Below are 23,140 nucleotides of genomic sequence, written 5' to 3'. Positions count from 1 at the left end.
GTGTGTCCGGCCGGAGTTAATCGAGCGTGGTGGGTAAGTTGGTGCACCCCTGCAGGGAAGAAAACATCTATCGATAGCCTATCCTACGGTAACGGACACTTGGAGTTGTATCCCGATCGATACAACTAGAACTGGATACTTGAGATGAGGAATGGATATGAGACATGGATATGAGAAATGGATAGTATGGCTCTGGGATTGCTTTCTCACAGGGAGTCGAGAAAGGATCTCTGGCCGGGGTTGATAACACTTCTACTACTTTACTTTATGCTACTCTACCCCCTCCTGTTGCTGCAAGATGGTGGTATCCAGAAGATGCTAGTCTGCGGTAGGCTAGGCTTTCCCCTTCTTTCTGGCATTCTGTAGTTTAGTCCACAGATACAGCCCATTTCCTTTGATACAGATGCATACTTAGTTTAGATCTGATGTAAGTCTTGCGAGTACTTTGGATGAGTACTCACGACTGCTTTGCTACCTCTTTTCCCCCATACCCGTTTGTTGCGACCAGATGACGGATCCCAGGAGCCAGACGACACCACTGATGACTACTGCTACCCCGAGGGTGCCTACTACTACGTGACGGCCGCTGACGACTTGGAGTAGTTAGGAGGCTCCCAGGCAGGAGGCCTTGCCTTTTCGATCGATGTTGCTTTTGTGCTAGCCTTCTTGAGGCAAACTTGTTTAACTCATGTTTGTACTCAATTAATGTTGCTTCCGCTGACTCTTTTGTTTTCGAGCTTATGTATTCGAGCCCTCGAGGCCCCTGGCTTATAAGATAAGGCATGTATTATTTTAATTTGTGTCTAGAGTTGTGTTGTGATATCTTCCCGTGAGTCCTTGATCTTGATCGTACATATTTGCATGTATGATTAGTGTACGGTCAAATCGGGGGCGTCACACCGGAAGGGTTACCGGAACCTCCCGAGGCTAATGGGCCTTGTCGGGCCATAAGGGAAAGAGAGAGGGGTCGGCCTAGGGCAAGCAGCGTGCCCCCTTCCCCCTGTCCTAATTGGACTAGGAGAAGGGGGGCGGCGCCCCCCTTTCCTTCTCTTTCTCTCCCTGCCTTTCCCCCCTCCTAGTAGGAGTAGGAAAGGGAGGAATCCTACTCCTACTAGGAGGAGGATTCCTCCTCCTAGGCGCGCCAACAAGGGCCGGCCGGCCTCCCCCTTGCTCCTTTATATACAGGGGTAGGGGGCACCTCTAGACACAACAATTGATCTCTTGGATCTTTTAGCCGTGTGCGGTGCCCCTCTCCACCATAGTCCACCTTGATAATATTGTAGCGGTGCTTGGGCGAAGCCCTGCGACAGTAGAACATCAACATCGTCACCACGTCGTCGTGCTGATGGAACTCTCCCTCAAAGCTCGGCTGGATCGGAGTTCGAGGGACGTCATCGAGTTGAACGTGTGCAGAACTCGGAGGTGCCATGCGTTCGGTACTTGATCGGTCGGATCGTGAAGATGTACGACTACATCAACCGCGTTGTGCTAACGCTTTCGCTTAACGGTCTACGAGGGTACGTGGATGACACTCTCCCCTCTCGTTGCTATGCATCACCATGATCTTGCGTGTGCGTAGGATTTTTTTTTGAATTTACTATGTTCCCCAACACTTGTGGTGCTGGAGGAAGGTGACGACATTGGTGTCAGCCTCAGAGGATTATTCGGTCTTGATTGTATTTTTACTTCTTGGCTGGTAGCCTTTTTTTCAAAGGCTAGTGTTTTGCTGTTTTTTCAGTTTTGTCACGTCGGTCATTACGTGATTTGTACTATGATTATCCCAAAGATAAGAATATGACGGATCCCACAAGACAACACCGTGTCCATCGCACCAGGGACTAAAAGGCAAAGTGGTAGTTCAGAGCGGAAGGGGCGGCCCCACCTTCTCTTTTTTTGAGGGGAAAACAATTGCTCTTTTATTCATAGTTTATATCTTCTACAACCTCGGAGCGGACACACTCCGGGGGTACATGAATCCAAGTTTTACAAAGAGATTTACAGCAACCCTCCCTAGCTAGGACATGTGCTATTTTATTTGCACTCCTACGCACCCAAACCACACGGTGCTCCTGGACAGCTCCATGCAAGTTTTTGATCTGCTGAACTAGATGCCCAGTATGAGAGAAATCTTTGTTGACGTCGACCAGTTTCTGGACCGCTTCCTTAGAATCCATCTCGAGGATGAGTTTCTGCACATTTAGTTCTTGAGCTAGCAATATGGCTCGGCAGCATGCATGCAACTCTGCCACTTCAGGATCCGTGATAGGCGGGAAAAAAATGGCAAGCTCCTGCCAAGAACTCACCATGGTAGTCCCTGAGGACTACACCTCCCGCTCCCGACCCTTTGCTCTTTGCCATTGCTCCATCCGCATTCGCTTCAACCCATCCCACATCCGGTTTCTTCCAAGTTTGCAGAATTCGCTGCTCTGGTTGTTGCATAGCCTTCACGTGGACAGATTTCCATTCCTCTCTCAGGTACAACACCCTGCTGGTGATTGTCGCTGGCTCCTCTATCTTCTTCGTCTCCCTAGCATTGTTCCTTGCTAGCCATAGCTCGTACCAGGCCATCATCATGAGCTTCCTTTCCTCCGCTGAGCCGTCAGCTAGCAACTCCAGGATCCATGATCACATGCTTCGGAATGATTCTATCCCCCTCGGCGGTCCCCACAGATGTGCCCCAACCTCCTCACGCATGATCTCCCAGAAGTGAGCCGAGTGCGGACAATGCCAGAAACGATGCACCAGCGATTTCTCGCGCCCGCAAGCTACACAGAATACTCCTACTTAATGCGTCGGTGTTGTAGTTCCATTCCAACCGCCAGCCCGTTCGAAATCATCCTCCAGGAGTGGATTTTGACCTTATTCGGCACATCGGCTGCCCATAGCTGCATGAAACTCCTGTGATCCGCCACTGAACTCGAGCTTGAGGCAGGAGCGCGACTTGCTTTTTTCATCGAGACACCGAGCTGATACGCCGACCTGACGGTGAACAGCCCCGACTTGGTGAAGTTCCAGGCTCTGTAGTCCTCGGTCCCCGGTCCCCCGATGACTATTGCTTTATGTCGTTGGCATCTAAGGTGGATAAAATACTCTCAAGCTTCGCCTCATTCCACCCTAACCCTTGCCCATTAAGTAAACCAACCACTTTAGTTGCACTCGGGTCAAACTCAGCACCCAGTGGTGTCAAGCTCCCGCGTCGGGGTATCTAGTTATCATGATATACTTTAATACTAGCTCTGTCTCCAACTCGCCAAATCAGTCCATGCATAAGAAAGTCCCTGCCATGCATCAGGCTGCGCCATGTATATGACCCTCCATTCGGGCAAGTGGCTGACATAATATCCATGTCCGGAAAATACCGAGCTTTGAGAACTCTCGCACATAATGAGGTTGGTACAGTTAGTATTCACCACACCTGCTTCGCAAGAAGAGCCTGATTGAAGACTTCAAAATCCCAGAAACCCATGCCACCCTCATGTCTACGAGTACACATTTTGTCCCATGCCACCCAATAGACCTTTTGCTCGTTGTCGGCCGCTCCCCACCAGAATTTCAAAGAGATAGATTTCAGGTTCTGACACATTTTCTTGGAGAGTTGGAAGGCACTCATGCAGAAAGTCGGCGTTGATTGCAGGCCAGACTTCACTAGCACCTCCCTGGCAGTCTTCGACAAGCCCTGTCCTTTCCACCCAGTCACCTTGCCCCTAGCAGCTTCTCTGACATGTTTAAAACATCCATCTTTAGATCTCCCAACCATAGTGGGTAAGCCCAGATATTTCTCATTGAGAGCTTCTGACTACACACCCAATGTATCTTTAAGTCTCTGCTTGTCCTCTCCACTATAGCCCTTTCCAAAGAATATGGAAGATTTTTGAAGATTCACCTTATGCCCTGAAGCATCCTCATAAACTTGCAAAATATTACGCAGGTATGTCAGATTATCCAAAGAAGCTTCCAAAAAAACAATACCATCATCGGCGAATAAGAGGTGTGTGATATTGGTGCCAGTGCGCCCAAAAGACACCCCCTGAAGCTCCCTATCTTGCTGAGCTTTCTTTGGTAGTGCTGAAAAACCCTCGACACAAAACAGGAAAGGGTACGGCGAGAGGGGGTCGCCTTGTCTAAGGCCACGAGAAGGCAAGAATCTCAGGGAAAGGTCCCCATTGAGCTTGACCGAAAACCTTGCCGAGGTAACACATCTCATCACCATGGTTGTCCAGGCATGAGAGAAACCATACTTGAGCAGCATGTTCTCAAGGAAACTCCACTCGACTCGGTCATACGCTTTCATCATATCTAGTTTTACCGCACATAAGGGTTTCTTCCTCCTTCGTTTCCTGATTGCGTGCACACATTCATAGGCCACAAGAACATTATCTGTAATCAGTCTCCCCGAGACAAACACACTTTGCTCTTCAGAGATCATAACCGGCAGACTCTTTTTCAACCTATTAGCCAACACCTTTGTGAAGGAAATATGCCCTAGAGGCAATAATAAAGTTGTTATTTATATTTTTTGTATATCATGATAAATGTTTATTATTCATGCTAGAATTGTATTAACCGGAAACTTAGTACATGTGTGAATACATAGACAAATAGAGTGTCACTAGTATGCCTCTACTTGACTAGCTCGTTGAATCAATGATGGTTATGTTTCCCGACCATAGACATGAGTTGTCATTTGATTAATGGGATCACATCATTAGAGAATGATGTGATTGACTTGACCCATCCGTTAGCTTAGCACGATGATCATTTAGTTTGTTGCTATTGCTTTCTCCATAACTTATACATGTTCCTATGACTATGAGATCATGCAACTCCCGAATACCGGAGGAACACTTTGTGTGCTACCAAACGTCACAACGTAACTTTGTGATTATAAAGGTGCTCCACGGGTGTCTCCGATGGTGTTTGTTGAGTTGGCATAAATCGATATTAGGATTTGTCACTCTGATTGTCGGAGAGGTATCTCTGGGCCCTCTCGGTAATGTACATCACTATAAGCCTTGCAAGCAATGTAGCTAATGAGTTAGTTACGGGATGTAACATTACGGAACGAGTAAAGAGACTTGCCGCTAACGAGATTGAACTAGGTATTGAGATATCGACGATCGAATCTCGGGCAAGTAACATACCGATGACAAAGGGAACAACGTATATTGTTATGCGGTTTGACCGATAAAGATCTTCGTAGAATATGTGGGAGCCAATATGAACATCCAGGTTCCGCTATTGGTTATTAACCAGAGATGTGTCTCGGTCATGTCTACATAGTTCTCGAACCCTTAGGGTCCGCACACTTAACGTTCGGTGACGATCGGTATTATGAGTTTATATGTTTTGATGTACCGAAGGTTGTTCGGAGTCCCGGATATGATCACGAACATGACGAGGAGTCTTGAAATGGTCGAGACATAAAGATCGATATATTGGGTGACTATGTGTGGACATCGGAGTGGTTTCGGGTAAGTTTGGGCATTAACCGGAGTATCGGGGGTTACCGGAACCCCCTCGGGGAGTATATGGGCCCTAATGGGCTTTACGGGAGAGAGGGAGGAGATGCCTAGAGCAGGCTACGCGACCCCCAAGGCCTAGTCTGAATTGGACTAGGGGGGAGGGGCGGCGCCCCCTCCTTCCTTCTCTTCTCTCTTCCCTTTTCTTCTCTCCTACTCCTAGTACATGGAAGGTGAAGGAAATATGCCCTAGAGGCAATAATAAAGTTATTATTTATTTCCTTATATCATGATAAATGTTTATTATTCATGCTAGAATTGTATTAACCGGAAACATGATGCATGTGTGAATACGTAGACAAACAGAGTGTCACTGGTATGCCTCTACTTGACTAGCTCGTTTATCAAAGATGGTTATGTTTCCTAGCCATAGACAAAGAGTTGTCATTTGATTAACGGGATCACATCATTAGGAGAATTATGTGATTGACTTGACCCATTCCGTTAGCATAGCACTTGATCGTTTAGTTTATTGCTATTGCTTTCTTCATGACTTATACATGTTCCTATGACTATGAGATTATGCAACTCCCGTTTACCGGAGGAACACTTTGTGTGCTACCAAACGTCACAACGTAACTGGGTGATTATAAAGGTGCTCTACAGGTGTCTCCGAAGGTTCTTGTTGGGTTGGCGTATTTCGAGATTAGGATTTGTCACTCCAATTGTCGGAGAGGTATCTCTGGGCCCACTCGGTAATGCACATCACTATAAGCCTTGCAAGCATTGCAACTAATGAGTTAGTTGCGAGATGATGTGTTACGGAACAAGTAAAGAGACTTGCCGGTAACGAGATTGAACTAGGTATTGAGATACCGACGATCGAATCTCGGGCAAGTAACATACCGATGACAAAGGGAACAACGTATGTTGTTATGCGGTTTGACCGATAAAGATCTTCGTAGAATATGTGGGAGCCAATATGAGCATCCAGGTTCCGCTATTGGTTATTGACCGGAGACGTGTCTTGGTCATGTCTACATAGTTCTCGAACCCGTAGGGCCCGCATGCTTAAAGTTCGGTGACATCGTAATAAGAGTTTTTGTGTTTTGATGTACCGAAGGTTGTTCAGAGTCCCGGATGAGATCGGGGATATGACGAGGAGTCTCTAAATGGTCGATACGTAAAAATTGATATATTGGATGACTATGTTTGGACATCGGAAGGGTTCCAAGTGGTTCAGGCATTTTTCCGGAGTACCGGGAGGTTACCGGAACCCCCCGGGAGAAGTTATGGGCCTTATGGGCCATAAGAAGGAAGCACACCAGCCCACAAGGGGCTGGTGCGCCCCCTTTGGGCAGGAGGCCGAATTGGAGAAGGTTTGGGGGGTGCGGCCCCCCTTTCCTTTTCTCCTACTCCTCCTTTCCTTCCTCTCCTACTCCAACTAGGGAAGGAAGGAATCCTACTCCCGGTGGGAGTAGGACTCCTCCAGGGCGCGCCATAGGGGCCGGCCCTCTCCCCCTCCTCCACTCCTTTTATATACGGGGGTGGGGGGCACCCCATAGACACACAAGTTGATCTTCGTGATCGTTCCTTAGTCGTGTGCGGTGCCCCCTTCCACCATATTCCACCTCGGTCATATCGTAGCGGGGGGGTGGGGGGCACCCCATAGACACACAAGTTGATCTTCGTGATCGTTCCTTAGTCGTGTGCGGTGCCCCCTTCCACCATATTCCACCTCGGTCATATCGTAGCGGTGCTTAGGCGAAGCCCTGTGTCGGTAGAACATCATCACCGTCATCATGTCGTCGTGCTGACGAAACTCTCCCTCAACACTTTGCTGGATCAGAACTCGAGGGACGTCACTGAGTTGAACATGTGTAGAACTCGGAGATGCCGTACGTTCGGTACTTGGATCGGTCGGATCGGGAAAACGTACGACTACTTCCTCTACGTTGTGTCAACGCTTCCGTTGCCGGTCTACGAGGGTACATAGACAAACACTCTCCTCTCTCGTTGCTATGCATCACCATGATCTTGCGTGTGCGTAGAATTTTTTTGAAATTACTATGTTCCCCAACAGAAGGGGGGAATCCTACTCCCGATGGGAGTAGGATTCCCCAGGGCGCGCCATAGTAGAGGGCCGGCCCTCCCCCTTCTCCACTCCTTTATATACGGGGGAGGGGGGCACCCCATAGACACAAGTTGATCATTGATTTCTTAGCCGTGTGCGGTGCCCCCCTCCATCATAATCCACCTCGGGCATACCGTAGCGGTGCTTAGGCGAAGCCCTGTTCCGGTAGCATCATCATCACCGTCATCACGTCGTCGTGTTGACGAAGCTCTCATTCGACACTCAGCTGGATCGTGAGTTTGTGGGACGTCACCGAGCCGAACGTGTGCAGATCGCGGAGGTGCCGTACTTTCGGTACTAGAATCGGTCGATCGTGAAGACGTACGACTACATCAACCGCGTTGTCATAACACTTCTGCTTACGGTCTACGAGGATACATGGACAACACTCTCCCCTCTCGTTTGCTGTGCATCACCAGATACATGGATAAATCTTGCGTGTGCGCAGATTTTTTTTTGAAATTACTGTGTTCCCCAACACTTTGCTGCAATTTTATAAAGAACATTACATTAGGCTAATGGGCCTGAATTGAGACATCAAATTCGATGATTTTGTCATCGGGGCCAAGACTATGATAGTGTCATTAAACCCTTCCGGAATCTCCCCTCCACCCAAGAACTCCCTCACAGCCTTGCATACTTTCTCCTTTACCAAAGACCAGTGTCGTTGGTAGAAAAGTGCCGGTAGCCCATCTTGCCCCGGAGCCTTGGTAGGCCCCACCTGGAAGAGGGCTCTCTCGATCTCGTCATCAGCAATAGGAGCTCCGAGCTCGTTATTCATATTATCCGTCACACAAACCGAATTGTCTAAGATTCTTTCCATATTAGATGCTCCTTGCAACGTGAACAGCTCAACATAAAAGTCCCTCGCCATCACACGCATGCCCTCATCATCCGAACATCTGGATCCATCCGACCGATGCAAACATTTTATCATCTGCCCGCAGCTAGTCTACTCTGGACTGCTGTCTTTGCATTATTTCTTCACGTAGATAGAGCTCATGCAGCTGATTGCTCACTTCACGTAACCTTGGTATGCGCCCTGGTGTTGGTTCATTTTTTTTTAATCTCTTGCATGCTGGCTTTGAGTTGTTTAATTTGTACTAGTAAATGCGCACGTGCAACGCACGTTAATATTTTGGAATATATTATTTGCATGCGAATATTAGGTATGTTATTATTTATGTGTTAATCTATGATTAATGCAATATTTTGTATGATATTAATTACACGTTAAACATGTTTAACGCTCGCCATTGGAGTAGTCTAAGTCGTTGGATTAACTTAGTTCGATGGCCGAGATTAATTGGATCTGCCCCTTTGGGTCTTTTTATATTGGTATCTCTACTCTTAATGTCTCAGTTGGTAGTATCCGTTTCGGGTTTATTCTCGTCCCACCATTTTCGTTCGGTTTTTTCTCGTAGATTTTTTTTCGTCGTTTTTTTTGTCTGGTTTTCTTTCCTATCTCAGGCCGCACGTAAGAAAACGAGGCTCATCAGATCTCGATTTGCTGCATCTCTCAAACGACACCCCAGCCCCGAAAGGAGCCGCCGCCGCCGCCGGGGAACGAGAGGAGCCGCCGCTTCCAGGTCACCGCTGCCCTCGCACTCGCATCCATACCTTCGCCGCCGCCCTCGCGCTCGCGGATCCCTGGAATGCCGCCGATCCGAGACGAGCCGCCGCCGCCGAGGAACGAGACGAGGCGCCGCCTTCATTGCGGACCTGGGCTAGGGTTCCATACGCCGCCGCCGGTGTCACGCCCCCTCACCACTCCTCCGCGGGCGCCACCCAACCACCGCCGCCCTCTCCACGCACCCGCACCCACTCACCCAACTCTCTCTCCGCCGCCCCATCTAGATCTCGGCCGGTTGATTCCGACGGCGCGCATCACACTCCTCCTGTGCTCGCCTCGCGCCGCTGCGTCCACCCATCCGGCTGGATTCGCCGCTCCCCGGTGGCAAGGGCTTCAGTCGCCTCCAACTCCGGGTTTCTGGCGGTTCATCTCCGATGTCTACCCAGCCCCCACGCGCAGCTCTGTCTCCTGGATGAATTTGTCCTGCTCGAGGACGACCGGTTCTTCCTCAACCTCCAAGGACGCCCGCCATCGTCGAGCTTCCCTCCGTGCGATGCCATGGAGATGAAACTCCCCTCGACCAGGGTAGGTACCAATCCCTCCTCCCCTACCCTTGTCTTCTTCTTCATCTCCAACATCTGATGTCTGCTTGTATTGTGTCAAGGAATTCAAGGGCATGTGGGAGAGAGAGGAGGTCCATGGAGAAGATGCTCTGCTCCAACCCTCCCTGCCTCCTACTACAAGATGTCTTTTTTGTGTGTGATTGTATTGCAGCAGCCATGTGCGTATCGAAAAAAGGGTCCAGTTTGCAGCAGTCACATGATGTGGACATGTTTTTTCATCACAATTGGATTTTTGGATTTACTAGGCTAATTGGTGGTGGTTGCTGTTGTTGTTGTTTTAGCAGCAGCAGCAGCAGGCCGAGTGACGGTGGTGGCTGTGTGCAGGCCATGGAGGCGATGATGAGCACGAGGGGAAGGCTGCTGCTTCAACCCCGTTAAGGTCTGCTGCTTCGAATTGTCCCAGATCGGTCGATTCCTTCTTGCTTTCCCGTTAAGGATTTCTTCTTGATGTTTATATCATTGGATTGCCTGTATATTTTGTAACCCGTGGAGTTAGTATGACCTGCCTGGCAACCTGTATTTTACTGGAGAAAATGTTGAACAGTAGGCTTGTTATTTTGAATGCTTACGGCAAAGGGATGGGCTTGCACCTTTTATGTTCTAGACTAGGCATGCTAATGAAAACATTCCCGTACATGTAGGTCATGTGCATATAAACTCCAGTCCGCCTCGTTCGTAATGCTTTGCCTGATTCTGTTATGGATTACCCTTTCTGTTTATAAGTTGATGTACTTTATTGAATTGGTTTCTTAGTAACCAACCATGCCGGAGTCTGTTGTTGTGTGGAGAAAGTTTGATTGAAATTTAACCATGCATAGAGTTCACTCTTATCGCCCTTTCATTCAGTACATTCTGATCATTGCAATTTGGAATGATAACCAGGTTCCGTAAGAAGCACAATAAAGTTGGTATGAAGGCTATGAGAGGGTGGGCAATACAGATATTGACAGGGCTGGAATATCTTCGGAGTCAGGAACCATCCATTATTCATAGGGATTTAAAGTGTGACAACATATTCATAAACGGTCATGATGGACAAGTGAAGATTGGCGACTTTGGTCTGGCGACATTTTTGCATCAACGGAAAACGAGAAGTATCGAAGGTGTGTGGAATTGTGTTTTTCTAACAGCTACAGATGTGTGAAATGTATACATATATTCTGTTTACAGTAGATTTACTCTTAATGATACGACACACTCACAGCGTACTTTGTCTTAGAAATAACATTTTTAGGAAGGTTTGTACTAACAAGAGTTGTGTCATCAAAATGCAGGCACATTAGAGTTTATGGCACCAGAACTCTTCACTGGGAATTACAACGAGTTGGTGGATATATATTCATTTGGGATGTGCATGCTTGAAATGGTGACATGTGAATAACCATACAGTGAATGCGAAGGCAAGCCATGGATATACAAGAAAATTTGTGAAGTAAGTGCTTTGGGGTCCACAAAGTACCCATCCTTTTTGAAAGATTATCTATCAAACAACAACTGATTTTCTTCCAATGCTTTTTTATATAGGGTATAAAACCAGCTGTGCTATCCAAGGTTGAAGATGCAGAAGTAAGAGGTTTCATAGAAATCTGTTTGGCTCCGGCAGCTGAAAGACTTTGTGCAAATGAGCTCTTGAAGAACTGTTTCCTCCAGAAAGACAAGCCTATCCCAGCGCCTCCTATTTCAGTCTCCCTGGTCTCGAGTGTGACTAAAGATGGGCGGCAGTCTGCCAGTTTCATGCTATGGAAGGGTGAATTCTCACTAAAAGGCGACATGCATGTCACCGACCATGTTAATTTATCGCTAAGATTTCCTGATCCCAGTGGTAAGTAGAGCACCCAAGAAACCTCTTTTCGATGAACTTGATACTTCATCCTACACCGACACGTCAAATTGTTTCAGGTTGTTTTAAGAATGCCGAGTTCCCGTTCGATGTGGACCAAGATACCAGCCTTTCTGTGGCTCTGGAAATGGTCGACACTTTTGGACGGTGGCGGCGGCGGCAGAGGCTATGGCTCGATAGCGAGACGAGTCTGCTGAGAATAGCCAGCGACGGGTTCTTTTCTTTCGCTTGCTCTGTTTTAAAAAAAGAAGAAGACAAGGGTTCTTTTTTTATACAGAGAATTTACCACAGTATTGGAAATACTAGCAAATGGTGAAATAAACTGAAGTATCCAAAACTGAAGTAATTTTGCCAGTAGGTATGAGATACCATGGTTTCATCAAAACACAATATTTTGAAGTATTCACAATACATAGAACCTGTTTGGTTGTTGTCGCACACCACTGTGAATTTTGTTGTCTAGCCATTGTGTTAGCAGTGCAAACAAGCACAGCTAGCTGGCCGTTCGAATATTTTTTCTGTTGCATTCGACTTATCTGCCATGCACATGCAGCTAGCTAGCATATAGCTTACCGTTAGCAGGGTAAACACGCCTAGCTGGCTTCTTTACAATTTCTGGTGCGTTATTCCCGGCAGCTAGCTAGGTGGCCCTTACCTTACCATACGCGTGCATAAGAACAGGAGAATACAAAAACTGAACAGGCAAGGTACGTACCAACCATCCACCACAAGGTACGTATGTACCCAGCCTAGCTAGCTCGTTTCTTTCCCTTGCTCTGTTTTGAAAAAAGAGGTCCAGGGTTCTTTTTTTTATGCAGAGAAATTACTACAGTTTCGAGAATACTCTAGTTTTAATAACACAATATTTAGTGCTAACCAAACAGGTCAGAGTAAATAAAACTATGATATTTGGAAAAACTGTAGTATTCTTAAAATACTTAGAAAATACTTTGCTATCAAACAGGGCCAACCAAACAGGTCACTGTAAATAAAACCATGGTAAGTAAAAAAAACTGCAGTATTCTAAGAATACTTAAAAAATACTTTGCTATCAAACAGGGCCTCAAAGTAATTAAGGCTATGTTTGGTAGCAAATTATTAGAAAAATCAAAGTATTGAAAACCACAGTATTTTTGTTAGTGGGTACAAGATACCACAGTTTTAATATACCAAAGTATATTGAAGTATTGAGATTACTGTGACCTGTTTGGTTGTTGCCGCAAAACACAGTATTGTTGTCTAGCCTAGCCGTTGCGTTCAAACACGCTACCTAGCTGTTAGCAGTGCAAGCGGCTGACCGGTTGAATACTATTTCTGTTGAGCTTTTGTAGCTAGCTAGCTGGATATCCCTAACCATCAGCCTGCATAACAACCGAACGGGTATCTTGTGTATACAAAAAAGACCGCCCAAGGCACGGCCTCACCTGTGACTCATCTGGTGGTGAAGCTACACACAGACGGAGAGGCTTGGCCTTCATTGCGTCACCATTGAGGCGCAGCCGAGCTACACGTGGAGGTGGCGACCCACCACGTGGCGTAGTTGGCCAGTCATCCGTCACTGTCGAGGGGCACGAAGAGCTGCGCCAGGACTGGAATCGCGCGGCCACGCTCGGCACATTCACTTGATATTTGGATCGTCTCTATCCTCTGTAAGTCATCCTAGTTGCTCCATCAATGTGGGGGGATTTTTTGAAGCGTAAACACTGAAAAGATGATGAGTTGGCCATCATCGAAGCCGTATACATTCTGATCACGAAATTTAGCAGCATCTGCATACTCTTTCATCATAGAAACGAGCAGGTCAAGTTGAGCAGTGGTCCATGATGCTCGTGTTTTTTTGTCTGCAAATGGAAAACAAAATGCATCAATTTAAGTGTTCGAATCAAAACAAACATCAGGAAAATTGATAAGGATACAACATGAAACCAAAAAATCTCTGACTTATTCCACAAATCAACTTCTGAGAGAACAAATAATAGTGCCATCACCAAACAATTCCCAGTGCTTACAGTTTGAAATTTATGCATAAATAAGGCAAGAGAAACCCGCAGCTGAGTTTCTTATTTGCATTAAAAGCCAACTTTGGGAGGAGTTTGAATTCAAGGCTCTAGGCCTGCATCTCCAGTAGTATCTAGTATGTCATTTGTTCATGCATATACAAGTTCATGACTGGACTTATCCAAAGCAATTGTTTAAAAATGGGACTGATCCAGAGCAAATATTCAGCTAACCAGCAACTAGCAAAACCATATTCTATACAAGGTCGGACAGTGAACCTATCTGATTCTAAAGACATGTATACAAGTCCTGGATAAGACTGCTAGCAGACTAGACGAACAGCTCGAGCAGTCTTCAATTAACAAGCATTGGGATCCAGCTAGCAGACTATACGAACAGCTCGAGCGGAGTTGAATTAATAAGCATAGAGATCCAGCTAGCAGTCTAGACGAACAGTTCGAGCGGAGCTGCACGACATCCATAGTTAGGAAAGGCACAGCCGTGCAGACTGCAGAGGAAGGGGCCGAGGGAGATATCTCCAAAGGCGACGGCGGCGGCGTGGGAGCGATGGCTCTGTTTTAGATCGAGCGAAGAAGATCGATAAGGACGTCCCATCCCTTCTTTCCAGCTGCTCTGTTTTAAAAAAAGAGGTCTTGGGCTCTTTTTTTTATGCAGAGAAAAAACTACAGTTTAGCAAATACTGCAGTTTGAAAACCACAATTATCAGAGGCAACCAAACAACTCATTGCAAATAAAACTATGGTAATCTTAAAAACTGCAGTATTCTTAAAATACTTAGAAAATACTTTGTTATCAAACAGGGCCTAAAACCATGGTAATCCTAAAAACTGTAGTATTTCCAAAATACTTAGAAAATACAGAGCTATCAAACAGGGCCTGAATCATCAATTGGAGGTGGTAGTATGAAATTTAAAAAATCGACGGTGTAGGAGATATCTAACTCCATGGCAATGTTCGATGGATGTTCTGCGAATTGCTCGCAAGCCATGAAAAATTACAGTTTAACACAGCATATATATTGTCTTACACACTCATGATCTGGTGATAGTTTTAATTGCCTTGATCTGGCAGGACGCCGCCGCCGCCGTCGCCTCGGATCACCAGGACGCCGCCATCGCCTCGGATCCCCACACGCCGCCAGCATGGCCATGACAACTGATGAGCACGCTCCGCCCCCATTCCTGCCACAGGTCTTCACAATCGAGGCTGCCTCCTCATTCCTTTCTCTAATCTTTCATTCAACCACTTGAAGTAAACAAACCATTTCTTCTCTTTTGTATGTAGATGAAGAAAAGTAGGCTCAATCAGGCCATGACCAGAGTTGAAGAAGGCTCAGGCAGATGGTGATACTCTCAAACCAGGTATGAGCATGTTCCCTTTTCACCCCTACAGCTCTTGCATGCCTTCAAAGCATCTGATCTTGGTCGTTGCAACCCTCCTTGTCCTTGATGCGGACAAAATTGATAGGGTTGTCCTGATTCCTTGTGTCTTATTTTTCATGTTCTACTTTGCCTTCATGTGTGCTTCAAGCAGATGGACTTTGAGATCCCGTTCAGAATTTTGGCTAAAATGTGGTTATATTATTAAAACTTCAATCAATTGTAAGACTGAGAAATATGTAGTTGGTCAAGCAGCCTCAGCTTATAGTTGAGAGCGCCCAGGGCTGATTGACAACTATGTAGGTCAGTTTAACCTCGGTTATGGATGCTCGCGCATAAACTTTGCCCTGGGAAGACACCATAGCATGTACAAGGATTAGGCTTGTTCTTTTCTGTACTGAAGACAGTATTCATGGTAGCATGCATTTTCACTCTTTTTTTTGTAGGAGACCCCAACCCGGTAACCACGATCTCCATATGGACGTGGGAACAAGAATGAGAAGTGCAGAGACATGGAAAAGTGGAGTGCGGCCGTAAAAAATGCTCATCAAATTGCTGGCTCCATGTTGCCTGTCCACTGTCATCATACTTGTCTGCATCAAAATGTCTCCGTTGGTGCTGAATATGAAACAGTTTCCACTGTCCCACCAGCAGCACCGAACACGAGCCCAGCAGCGACATGATGGAGACCAGCAGTACTTCTTGATCCGGTATCTGAACCATTGGTCGTCGGTGTTTCCGCGGAAGGCGTGTAGAGGGAGATGGTTCTGCCGATAACCGGCACACTGAGGTAGGTGTAGGTCTGGACGCTGGTACTGTTGGAGGCGCGCCGGTCAAGCTCAGCCATCACTCAGCCGGGCAGCACTTTGAGCTGTCATAGAAATATCATGATCATCTTTTAGCGAATACAAAGGTGTTTATAACTTCATAAGCAAAGACATGTAGTGCTGCTTGTATATTGAGAGATACTACAGGAATTGACACACTCATAGCTTTTTTTCACATGTAACAGGCTAGGTGGGCGGTCGATTTGCAGCGGGGTGGCGTGAGGGATATCTCATTTGGAAGAGCAGGTGGCGTACAAGGTCGCGTCGAGGTCCAACGACCGGAATATCGGCTCCATAGAGGACGCCATCACAGGTGCGTCGATCTCAATCTTCGTTACCCGTGTGTGTGGCAGGTGTGCTCTCACACTCAAGAATTTTCAGTACGTGATGGGTTCTTTCTAATTCAGATCTTGCTTGCCTTATCGTGACATCTTCTTTGCCATGGTAAGCACATCATGGTTCGTTCGCCCTCATGACTTTTTGTTATGACATTAATGGAGTTCAGAAAGCAGTTTTAGTGAAGATCGAATGGTTTTTAGATTAAGTAGATAATACAAGAGTACTCTTCTGTAGTGTATTGTTGTTCTACTGAGACATATGCAGTGGGTTTGATGGCCGCAGGATATTTAAAGCCAAGGTAAAGACTATACGTTCACAATTCCTATTGTTATAAACAGGAAAAAAAAAGATATAGGCAAATACTACTGTTTTAGATGCCGGTAAAATGGACTAGAATTTCTTGAGCTGTTTAGTCAGCATGCTACCGCTCATCAGTGGCGGAGGACCAAATTTTTTTGAGGTAGGTCAGCCGAGACTACAGCACGTGAGACTTCCTCGCTGCTAGCCTCTAGCGCCAGGGCGTGCGTCTTCACCGTCCACCTTGGCCTCTGGCACCAGCGCTCCTGCTGCCTGCTGCTAGCCGCTAGCCTGCTGGGGTTCGCGCGTGGCATGCGCCAGGGCTGGTGGTTTGTGTTCTGCTGTTCCTGTTCGTACCTTTGTGATGACTGGTTCGGTACGTCATGTGTGTGACGTGTGTGCAGCCATCAGGCAAGGGCATGACCCAAATAAGGAGCCTTCTCACAAGTCACGACCCAACATCAAAGAGAACTCTTCCTTTCATTGACTTATTGCACCTGTCATCCGTCGATCGAGCGTGTTTGCCGGAAATAAAGGTTGGGCGGACACCCTGCCTCGCCCTACCGAGAGCTCCGCCGGTGCTACCACTAATATCCTTGTACTGTAGTATCTTCAGTATTTCTCCCACTTTTTCTTCTACATTTGTAAATGTAGTTACAATCAAGGTTTCAGATCGCGGATTAAGGCATTTAGCGGCTGGCTCTGTGCCAACGCTACAGCCGCTATCGCCGGCTATAGCGGCCGCTAACCCATTTCGCGGCTACAGTATTTGCACATGTATATCACACATCCATACTAATACATGTGCATGTTTTTCTCAGAAAACAGGGTATTTTCAGTAGAAAAAAAGGATTCTCAAAATAAATTCGAACATAACAAGTATAGTAGAGATCTGCAGCAGTTCAACAGATAAATAGAAATACAAATTCAAGAGTTGCATCAAGCATAACATCAACAGTTCGGCGCTTACGTTCAGTAACAACAGCAGCATGTCCATAGTCCATTATATGCATCACAAAGTTTTCAGAATTCATTTGTCAAAAGCACACAGGAAAGGATAGAATCATGAGCGCCAAAAGGAACTTAATAGAGAAACCCACAAGCTCACATGACAGAACCAGAACTCATGTCGGTGTCCTCGTTGTCGTCGTCACTTTCTGAAGCAGAGGAAGCAGAGAGCAGATCTTCTTGAGGAGTAACAGGGATCATCTTCTTCTTCTTCCAATCAACAAACAAATCTGAATCCCTCCCAGAGCCTACAATCTGAATCAACAAACAAGTCTGAATATTCTACCAATGAACTATGGAATCGGAGGACTCATGTACCTCCTGGCGATGTGGTTGCCCCGGCTGCTGGAACCGTGTGAGAGTGAGACTAAGATGTCATCGTGGTCGCAGAGGCGGCGGCGTGCAGAGGCCCCTCGTCGTCGGTCGCCTTTCCACCTCCCCCGCATTCGAATCTGGCTTCCAAGGAAGCATCAGTCGGCGCTGGTGGGAAGAACGGCGCAGCCGCCGCAAACTTTTTGATGGGAGTGAGAGAAGGGAATGGGGGGACACGAGCTAGGTTTTCTGGAGGAGGTGCTATATACCATCGTGAAATTTGGGCCGTTTCTGGTCTGTTAGGGCCTTGTGTTTCAGTCTTTCGGCCCATAACCGCAAATTTGCAGCGACAGCAAAGTCAAATAGCGTCGTTTCGCGCGTGATCATGCGGTTAGCAGCAGATCGCGTTTTTTAAGGGATCGCCTCGCGGGAAGGCTTCCAGCACGCGATAGCGCCGTGATCGCGCTGTTTTCGCTCGTGATCTGAAACTTTGGTTACAATTGAGAAAGCGAGAAATATTTGTTTTGTGAAAAAAAGACATATCTTTGTTATCTGGATGCCCGTGCGTTTACAGGTGCGTGTGTGTTTAGCAATGGCGAGCTATATCCCAAGTGCATGTGTTTAGATAGAGAATTTAAGTACTACTCCTTATTTTGGCAAAGTGTCTTTTCCAATATGGTTTTGAATTCAGAATTGTTACATAGGAGCACCGGTGATTTCATTAATCTACAAAAATATAGATTGTTCCTTCGAACTACCTGTTTCTACTCTATTAGATGTTCGTAAGCGATATTATGCTATTAAGATGCCATTTTTTAAATTGCCTTTTGGCCTTGGGATCACAACTATTTTTGTTTTGCTTCATTTTTAAGTAAAATTGAGCAGGTTGTGTTTCCTGTTTTGCACACATTTTTGCTAGGGCAATGTAAGTCCATTAACCTTCAATTCTTCTATACTTTATATGATTATGCAATCTACCACTTACATGTAAAGAGTGTCATATCTTAGTTTACTGCAATTTATGCCCCTACAGAAGAAACGGTTTCAGGGCAAGGCAACAAAAGTTATTACAGCATAGAGCTTCTATCAAATAAATTTCCTGGCAAAGAAATGAGCACTTGCTTCCTGAAACATGTGTCAGACCCTGATGGCACGTTTCTTGACAGCAGCGCCATGGAAGTCTTGCTGGGGCTTGGCAGCCTTGCATGTGTATACCTTAAACATGTTCCAAGACTGCTCAACGACAAGTTGAATTTTGACCCTCCATGAATGGTCTCTACAAGGGGCTACATGGGCCATGGGCTGAAGTATATCATGAGATTTACCCAATCCACCTTACATTCAACTATGCGCAATAGCGATGCCATGTTTTTAAATAATCTATATATATGCTTCTACATTGAAATCAAATTTCATCATAATTTTGCTATTTGATAATAGTATAACACTGGTAGACGTATGGGTTGTCCCTCTAAAATTTAAGCTTCGTCTCCATGCTTGCTTTTGTCTATTGGGACCCTGATTTTCTTAGAAAGGTGGTCTTGTGATTACTGGGTTAACAGCTGCTGTCGGAATATTCAGAAAATTCAGTTTTGTTAGAGTCGTAGCTGTAGTTGTTTGAACTCAGTTTCGTCAGCTTTTTTTCTTCAGTTAAACTTTAGCAGAAACAAACCAAGTTGTGACGATGTCCTAGATTGTTAGGATAGATCGTCGCAATGATTGGATCATGGGATGGCACGGCACAACGGTCACGGCGACGATGCAGAGAGGTGTGCAAGGAGTTCTAGGATGGCGGCACTCACAACTCGGATATGTCATGCTTTTCTGTTTTTCAGTTAGCATTGTAATCGCTGAATAAATAGAGGAGGGAGAAGAAAAGTTGTAGACTGAACAATAAAAAAAATCTGAAACTTCGTGGAATTGATTATAAGAAAATGTTTTACAAACTTTCAAAGTTTGGTCACCAAATAACATCGAATGATCTCCATATGAAATGAAATACAAACTCTTGCTCTGCACCCACGTTTCAGATTTTATATTTGAGCACAATCTTTGATTTTTTTTTTGTACAGAGCTCTTCAGATGTCATTTGGCCACATAATTTTGCAAGCACCTAAAACATTTGCTCATAATTCTGCAAGCGCCATGTCATTATTCTGCAAAGTTTCAGATTTTTTTGATTTTTTTTTCTTGATTGTGTGTGTACCTGGGGTGCAATGTCCATGGGTGTAGAACAGCCACAATCTTTTCTCATAGTATTACCAGTATATCTTCTGGTTTATTTCATTATCATGCATGGAGCTGCTTGGATACCAGTGAATTTGTAGGGGAAGAAAAGGAGGATCCATGAGCTGCATATCTGATTAAATTCAGTCAGAAGATGGAGACTTGAAGGAAGGATTAGCGGAGAATGGGAAGGTGAATAAAACAGGGAAACCAATCAAATACATGTAGGTATGACCTGTTGCTTTTTGTAATCTCTTGTGGATGTCAATATTTTTCTACAGTTACATATATAAATTAAGGGGAAACTTTGATTAGGTACACCATAGAATAGTGTCACTTCTTGGTTTATTTATTACTCTCTTTTAATATCAACCAACATGCTTGTCAACTTTATAATTTGTTATTTGCTTACCTCACTGCAATATTCTCCTGAGAGATTTGTACGTGTACTCGGACAGAAACACTCCCCTACCTGAGGTCTTGGTTTACGTACTGCTGTTGATTTCTTGTGTCACTCCTGATACTCAGCTTGCTTCCATTTGCCAAGAAGATAAACTTGATAAAATGCAACAATTTAGTTACTTCCAGATTTTGTATTTTGTGAGAAGCAAGTACCTGGCACATGTGAACAAAAGGATCTTATCTCAGGTAATAGGCTAGGAAGTTTTATTTAAGATATCATCCGTGTCAACGAAAAATAGTACTACACGTGTGAATAAACGGCACCTATATATGAGATACAAAGTACTCCAATAAAATTGGAGGGTTGGGGGAGTGTTGGTCTGGAGCCTCGCCCCCATGCGGTATGCTCTGTCCAAGTATGTGCTCCTGTTCGCCGCATCTACATACTTGATGAAGCGTGTTTGCTAATTGCGAAGTATGTGCAAGTCAGCAGTGAACAGTTTGTATTGTTGTTTTCTATGTTCTAGAAAAGTAAGTTTCAGCAGTTTCCACGACATTTCATGTCTGTTCCATGTAGTAGTATATGCGGGAATTATATTGATGATTTCATTTTACCTTCATATCTGCTTAATTTTCTTACCAAACACAAAAGTTTTATGTCTTGATGTGTTCATAGAAGCGAAGATATAACTCATGATGGAAGCCTAATACGCTGATAATGTTTTTACGGTTCAATGTTCCTATGAGGGGAGTAGGTGGGGACGGCAATGAGTGTCTTAACATATCAAGCAGTTGCCGCCTATGAGGGGAGTGAGTGGAGATTGCCAGATCTGTGCGGCGGAGGGGCGATGGAAGCTCGAATGGAAGATTTCTCGCCAGCATCGGAGCAATTTATTGGCCGGATCGACCATAAAGTTCCTACATGGACGTGAAGGCACGTCATTATTAAGAAGTTCAATCTTTGGAAATTCTGCATGTGACACTGTAAAAATAGAAAGAAGCTAGAAAATTGTCTCAGGCCGATTTCGTATGTAGCTGTGAGCATTGCTAATTTCTGTCAACATGAACGAGATCTGGACTATTTATATAGCTACCATGTGCTCAACAAATTGTCTGATAATGTAACACTCCTGAATAGATTGATGTATGATAAGCACATGTGTTAATTTTGGAGCAGATGATAGATTGTCAGTTGTGCTGAATTGATATTTAATGACTATTCATATCAAAGTTTTAAATAGCCCGCTATAGGCCAGCTATAGCGTGTCTATAACGGTTTGATCAGCGAGAGACAATGGCATAACCTGCCAAACTTGCAAAATAGCTGGGTATAGCGGTCTATAGCGTCACAATAGCTGATAAGCGAGGGACAATGGATTAACCCGCTAAACTTGCAAAATAGCTGGGTATAGCGGTCTATAGCAGTCACAATAGCTGATATGGAGGGCCCCCGCTATTTAGAACATTGATTCATATCAGTTCATATCAATGTATGACTCCTACATGACATTTCTCTTTGTACTAGTAATAATGTACGTGTAATACACGTTTATATTAGATAGGATATTAGTTGCATGTTATATTAGGTAAGATATATCTGTTGCATGTTGGTATTTGGTAAGATATCAAATACTTTTTTCGCGGGAATGATAGGATATTAATTACATGACAGATTTCATGGGATATCATTGAGTCAAAACGTGTCTATAACCAATAGCAATGGCGGGTAATTAGAGTGTTAAACGTATCTGGTGCTTAACATTGAAGCGATTTGAACTGCTAAATAACATGATTTGACGGTCGAGATGGTTTGAATCTGCCCCTTTGGGTCTTTTTATATTGGTATAGATATACATTTTTGTTAACATATTTATCTTTTTCATATTTTTTGTTAGCCCATGACAACCCACGGGCAGTCTACTAGTAGATATAGATACGCAGAGAACTAAAAACCTCCTTGCCCCACAGCTGCATGCAGCCCGACACCTGACGCAACTTTTGCATTAACTCCTGCATGCAGCCAGCCTTGTGGCCGTCCGCCTCCCACGCCTCTTGCACCATTGCTTCATATGCGTCATGCCTCGTTCACATCTCCTCATACCGAAACCTGCGTTGGATGTTTGGCCTTCTATCCGCCTCTTCCCAAACACTGATGACTAGAGCCAGATGGTCCGACTCCTCCGTCATGACGTGTTGAACTGTCGAGCCAGATGGACCTTCTCTTCTAATTGAAATCCGTTGTGCATGCCCATCACGTATTACCATAAACATGTTGCAGATGAGCATTTAGAGAAAATGGGTTCAACCGTGATAAAAAAAAGAAGTTCGGTCCAATCAAATCAACCAGTCCCGTCCTCGGCTGGCAAAATGCCTGCAGCGACCCAGCAAAAGAGTTCCTCTACACGTTCCCGCAAAGAAAAAAAAATCGTCAACAGGTTCCATGGCCTCAGACCCAAAACGGTATTCGCTAGTACAAGTATGGCAAAGGCATGTTGACGTGGATGTTACGGAGGAAGATGGTAGAGTTTGGAGGCTCACAGGAATCTATGGAGAGTCTGAATCGGAGCGTAAGGCGGAGACATGGAGGCTGTTGAAGATCCTCGGCCAGCAACACCAGCACGGACGCCCTTGGCTTTGTGTGGGTGACTTCAACGAGATCCTCACATGTGATGAGAAGGTTGGTGGTGTTGGACGGAGCCAAA

At 45.4% G+C, this 23,140-nt stretch overlaps 1 long non-coding RNA gene across 18 annotated transcripts; it reads left to right on the top strand.

Moving 5' to 3' along the window:
- The first annotated feature begins 9,074 nt into the window (after window positions 1-9,074).
- LOC125512277 (uncharacterized) lies at window positions 9,075-21,614 on the top strand. 18 transcript variants are annotated; one of them, XR_015607934.1, is made up of 13 exons: window positions 9,075-9,751; window positions 9,831-9,947; window positions 10,074-10,168; window positions 10,672-10,892; window positions 11,064-11,221; window positions 11,314-11,611; window positions 11,689-14,838; window positions 14,933-15,009; window positions 16,040-16,167; window positions 16,262-16,298; window positions 16,428-16,491; window positions 20,127-20,264; window positions 21,194-21,614. It is a non-coding gene; the product is annotated as an uncharacterized LOC125512277 (long non-coding RNA). The 18 variants fall into 18 exon arrangements; XR_015607948.1 differs by lacking the exon at window positions 16,428-16,491 and adding an exon at window positions 15,474-15,940 and having other exon boundaries at window positions 9,076-9,751; XR_015607933.1 differs by having other exon boundaries at window positions 16,428-20,264.
- The last annotated feature ends 1,526 nt before the right edge of the window (window positions 21,615-23,140 follow it).

Source organism: Triticum urartu, chromosome 6A (genome assembly GCF_056163025.1).
Source record: "Triticum urartu cultivar PI428250 chromosome 6A, HENAU_Tu73, whole genome shotgun sequence".
In the NCBI taxonomy this organism is placed as follows: Eukaryota; Viridiplantae; Streptophyta; class Magnoliopsida; order Poales; family Poaceae; genus Triticum; species Triticum urartu.
This window is presented reverse-complemented; position numbering and strand designations above follow the sequence as displayed.